We start from the raw sequence: 6,000 nt of genomic DNA on the forward strand, positions 1-6,000 counted from the left end.
GTCAGTATTTGCCTTATGTATTGAGGTGCACCTATGTTGGGTGCATAAATATTTACAATTGTTATATCTTCCTCTTGGATCGATCCCTTGATCATTATGTAGTGTCCTTCTTTGTCTCTTCTAATAGTCTTTGTTTTAAAGTCTATTTTGTCTGATATGAGAATTGCTACTCCAGCTTTCTTTTGGTTTCCATTTGCATGAAATACCTTTTTCCATCCCCTTACTTTCAGTCTGTATGTGTCTCTAGGTCTGAAGTGGGTCTCTTGTAGACAGCAAATATATGGGTCTTGTTTTTGTATCCATTCAGCCAATCTGTGTCTTTTGGTGGGAGCATTTAGTCCATTTACATTTAAGGTAATTATCGATATGTGTGTTCCTATTCCCATTTTCTTAATTGTTTTGGGTTCGTTATTGTAGGTCCTTTCCTTCTTTTGTGTTTCTTGCCTAGAGAAGTTCCTTTAGCAGTTGTTGTAGAGCTGGTTTGGTGGTGCTGAACTCTCTCAGCTTTTGCTTGTCTGTAAAGGTTTTAATTTCTCCATCAAATCTGAATGAGATCCTTGCTGGGTAGAGTAATCTTGGTTGCAGGTTTTTCTCCTTCAACACTTTCAATATGTCCTGCCACTCCCTTCTGGCTTGCAGAGTTTCTGCTGAAAGATCAGCTGTTAACCTTATGGGGATTCCCTTGTGTGTTATTTGTTGTTTTTCCCTTGCTGCTTTTAATATGTTTTCTTTGTATTTAATTTTTGACAATTTGATTAATATGTGTCTTGGCGTATTTCTCCTTGGATTTATCCTGTATGGGACTATCTGTGCTTCCTGGACTTGATTAACGATTTCTTTTCCCATATTAGGGAAGTTTTCAACTATAATCTCTTCAAATATTTTCTCAGTCCCTTTCTTTTTCTCTTCTTCTTCTGGAACCCCTATAATTCGAATGTTGGTGCGTTTAATGTTGTCCCAGAGGTCTCTGAGACTGTCCTCAGTTCTTTTCATTCTTTTTTCTTTATTCTGCTCTGCAGTAGTTATTTCCACTATTTTATCTTCCAGGTCACTTATCCGTTCTTCTGCCTCAGTTATTCTGCTATTGATCCCATCTAGAGTACTTTTAATTTCATTTATTGTGTTGTTCATCGTTGCTTGCTTCATCTTTAGTTCTTCTAAGTCCTTGTTAACTGATTCTTGCAATTTGTCCATTCGATCTCCAAGATTTCGGATCAACCTTACTATCATTATTCTGAATTCTTTTTCAGGTAGACTGCCTATTTCCTCTTCATTTGTTAGGTCTGGTGGGTTTTTATCTTGCTCCTTCATCTGCTGTGTGTTTTTCTGTCTTTTCATTTTGCTTATCTTACTGTGTTTGGGGTCTCCTTTTTGCAGGCTGAAGGTTCGTAGTTCCTGTTGTTTTTTGTGTCTGTCCCCAGTGGCTAAGGTTGGTTCAGTGGGTTGTGTAGGCTTCCTGGTGGAGGGTACTAGTGCCTGTGTTCTGGTGTATGAGGCTGGATCTTGTCTTTCTGGTGGGCAGGTCCACGTCTGGTGGTGTGTTTTGGGGTGTCTGTAGACTTACTATGATTTTGGGCAGCCTCTCTGCTAATGGGTGGGGTTGTGTTCCTGTCTTGCTAGTTGTTTGGCATAGGATGTCCAGCACTGTAGCTTGCTGGTCGTTGAGTGAAGCTGGGTGCTGGCGTTGAGATGGAGATCTCTCCGAGATTTTTGCTGTTTGATATTATGTGCAGCTGGGAGGCCTCTTGTGGACCAGTGTCCTGAAGTTGGCTCTCCCACCTCAGAGGCACAGCACTGAGTCCTGGCTGCAGCACCAAGAGCCTTTCATCCACAGGGCTCCTTAATTTGGGATGATTCGTTGTCTATTCAGGTATTCCACAGATGCAGGGTATATCAAGTTGATTGTGGAGCTTTAATCCGCTGCTTCTGAGGCTGCTGGGAGAGATTTCCCTTTCTCTTCTTTGTTCTGACAGTTCCCAGGGGCTCAGCTTTGGATTTGGCCCCGACTGTGCGTGTAGGTCGCCGGAGGGCGTCTGTTCTTTGCTCAGACAGGACGAGGTTAAAGGAGCCGCTGATTCGGAGGCTCTGGCTCACCCAGGCCGGGGGGTAGGGAGGGTCACAGAGTGCGGGGCGGGCCTGCAGTGGCAGAGGCCGGCGTGACGCTGCAGCCTGAGTCGCGCCGTGCGCTCTCCCGGGGAGCCGTCCCTGGATCCCGGGACCCTGGCAGTGGCGGGCTGCACAGGCTCCCCGGAAGGGCGTGTGGCTAGTGACCTGTGTTCGCACACAGGCCTCCTGGTGGCGGCAGCAGCGGCCTTAGCGTCCCATGTCCGTCTCTGGGCTCCGCACTCTTAGCCGCGGCTCGCGTCCGTCTCTGGAGCTCTCTCAAGCAGCGTTCTTAATCCCCTCTCCTCGTGCACCAGGAAACAAAGAGGGACGTAAAAGTCTCTTGCCTCTTCGGCAGGTCCAGACCCCTCCCCGGACTCTCTCCCGGCCAGCCGCGGCGCACCAACGCCCTGCAGGCTGTGTTCACGCCGCCAACCTCAGTCCTCTCCCGGCGCTCCGACAAAAGCCGGAGCCTCAGCTCCCAGTCCCGCCCGCCCCGGCGGGCGAGCAGACAAGCCTCTCGGCTGGTGAGTGCCGGTCGGCCCGATCCTCTGCGCTGGAATCTCTCCGCTTTGCCCTCCGCACCCCTGTTGCTGTGCTCTCCTCCGCGGCTCCCAAGCTCCCCCACTCCGCCTCCCGAAGTCTCCACCCGCGAAGGGGCTTCCTAGTGTGTGGACACTTTTCCTCCTTCACAGCTCTCTCCCGCTGGTGCAGGACCCGTCCCTATCCTTTTGTCTCTGTTTAGTTTTTTCTTTTGCCCTAACCAGGTACGTGGGGGGTTCCTTGCCTTTTGGGAGGTCTGAGGTCTTCTGCCAGCGTTCAGTAGGTGTTCTGTAGGAGTTGTTCCACGCGTAGATGTATTTCTGGTGTATCTGTGGAGAGGAAGGTGATCTCCGCGTCTTACTCTTCTGCCATCTTCCCGGAAGTCTCCCTGCAGATTCTTAATAATCTGCTTCTTCCCGATCTCTTTGACCTATTTTACAGTATAAATGATATAACAAGAAAATTTTAAAAATATATAAACCAAAACACATCCTTAACCTACTTAAATCTCTTTAGGGCGTCCCATTGCTTTTAAGATAGTCCAAAATCTTCATATGGTCTAAGATTGCCGTTACTAAACTCCTGTGCTCATGTCTCTGAGATTGTTATGCCACATTTATTTTTCAATTTTTAACCCTAAACCACAAAAACTGTCTTTCCATTTCTAAAGCACAGCAAGCACTTTGGAAACTCAGACTTTCCCACCTCCTGTCCCTCTGTCTGGAAGCTACTCTTCGCAGTTCTCCATCTGGCCTCTCCTTCAACATCATCCCCTTAGAAAGCACTTCTCTCGCCCCCCAGTCTAATATAGACCTCCATTTTTTTTTATGACAGCATTGCATTTATTTTTCTGGAGGACACCTCTTACAACATGTTATAATACATTTATTTGTTTAATCGTTTACTGTACACCACTTCCAAAGATTGTCCAAAGATTGTCAACTGTCAACACAGGAGTCATGTCACTTTGCTTTAGCAACAGTGTGGCCATCACTCACCATGGCATGTAGTAGGTAGGTAGTACATATATGTCTGGGAAAGAATGAATCTGCAATAGGAAATACAGATATCCATGGCTTGAAAACTATCCAAAATGGAAATGTGGATTTGTAAACATGCTACTCAGAGGGTAATTAAAACATTTGGAGTGAATGTGATGAGTAAAGGAGAACAAATAGAAGGAGATGTGGACTAGGATAAAATCCTGAGGCACGCAAATACTTAAATTTTTTTAAATTATAAAAGTGATACATGGGGCTTCCCTGGTGGCGCAGTAGTTGAGAGTCCGCCTGCCGATGCAGGGGACACGGGTTCATGCCCTGGTCCGGGCAGCTCCCACATGCCGTGGAGCAGCTGGGCCCGTGAGCCATGGCCGCTGAGCCTGCGCGTCCGGAGCGTGTGCTCCGCAACGGGAGAGGCCACAGCAGTGAGAAGCCCGCGTACCGCAAAAAAAAAAAAAAAAAAAAAAAGTGATATGTGTTTGTTGGAAAAATAAATAAATAAAAGTTCTAGTATAGGCTACCCCAACTAGTCCTATAGGGAGCCACTGTTAACCATTTGGCGAATACCTCTGAAAACATATTTTCAGAACATATGGACATATAGGCTAAATAAATAAATAGAGAAAATAGTATTCCGCAGAATTGCTCCCAAGTAGATTATGCTCTTTGGTCTAGGAAAAAATTTTACTAGACAACTTAAGGTAGAAGGTAAGACCCCCTAAGGGACTGAAAAAACTGAAGAATGTGCAAAATAAGGAAAAATCTTTATTAAAAGGGGAATAATTTGTCTTTATCTCTGAAGAGATAATAAAAATTAGATGGAAACAAGGGAGATGGCTGAAACTTTTTGGACCCTGGACTTACATTTCTCCTCTACTTCCCCCCAAATTTTAGTAAAGTTCCAAAAGAAAAAAAAAAAAAAAAAACTTCATGGGGTATGTGCATGTGAATGTGCTCCAAATCCATCTTCATTCCTGGGCAGACATAGAGGAGAAGGTATCAGAAATAAAAATTGTGGAGAGGGTGTTTACTGTCCCAGTCATTGGAAATGGGTAATGGATGAATTTTATAAAATTTCCTAGTAATATCTGGATAATTTATGTATACTTTTTAAAATTCTCATGGAAGCGTACTCTAAAAATTGTTCAGCAACTTTCTTTTACCACCATTTTATCACAACATTCATTCCGTATTAGTACATATAGATTTTTAAATCCTTTCTTTAAACAGCTGACTCAAACCCATTGAACATCATGGTTTTATCATTTATTTCTTTATTTCTTCTTCTTCTTTTTTTTTTTTTTTTTTGGTACGCAGGCCTCTCACTGTTGTGGCCTCTCCCGTTGCAGAGCACAGGCTCTGGACGCACAGGCCCAGCAGCCATGGCTCACGGGCCCAGCCGCTCCGCAGCATGTGGGATCTTCCCGGACCAGGGCACGAGCCCTTGTCCCCTGCATAGGCAGGCGGACTCTCAACCACTGCGCCACCAGGGAAGCCCTATCATTTATTTCTTATCCCATATTTATGGACATGGAGATTGTTTCCATATTTTGTTTATTGCACAGTTAAGCAATAAACAAATTGAACAGTATTTCTGTGCTTTTTCTAAGTATTTTATTCCTAGATTCCTTGAAGTAGGATCTGGTTCAATACATTTTGATTTTGGTAAGAATTTGCTTTCCAGAAGCATGCTAATTTTTGCTTTCACCAGCAGCATTTAGGAGTTCCTTTTTCACCACATCCTCTAGCTATCAGTACTGTCTATTTTTAATTCTGTTTAAACAAACTTTGTCAATCTGATCAATGAAATAAATATATCCTGCCATTGTTTTTTTTTTTTTTACGGTACGTGGGCCTCTCACTGTTGTGGCCTCTCCTGTTGCAGAGCCCAGGCTCCGGACGCGCAGGCTCAGCGGCCATGGCTCACGGGCCCAGCCGCTCCGCGGCATGTGGGATCTTCCCGGACCAGGGCATGAACCCGTGTCCCCTGAATCGGCAGGCGGACTCTCAACCGCTGTGCCACCAGGGAAGCCCCCTGCCATTGTTTTTTAATAGCAGTATTTTAATTATGAGTTAAGTTGATCATATTTTGTTTATTATTTTTATTTTTATTTGACTGCTGTGTTGGATATCTTCTGTTTGCTTCCCAGATCAATCTGATCTCTTCTCTATTCTGTTCTCCCTATTCTAGTGTGGACAGATTACATCAGTTAGCCCTGGCTCCCATTTGGTTTCAGCTGAGCCTGAGCCTCAATATGCCTTCATCTCCTGATACTGTAGGTGGGTGGTGGGGATCAGCCTGCTTGCTGATGGGAAACTAATTATATTAGATCCCACCTGTCATGAAGGATAC

The sequence above is a fragment of the Tursiops truncatus genome, chromosome 7, assembly GCF_011762595.2.
Source record: "Tursiops truncatus isolate mTurTru1 chromosome 7, mTurTru1.mat.Y, whole genome shotgun sequence".
In the NCBI taxonomy this organism is placed as follows: Eukaryota; Metazoa; Chordata; class Mammalia; order Artiodactyla; family Delphinidae; genus Tursiops; species Tursiops truncatus.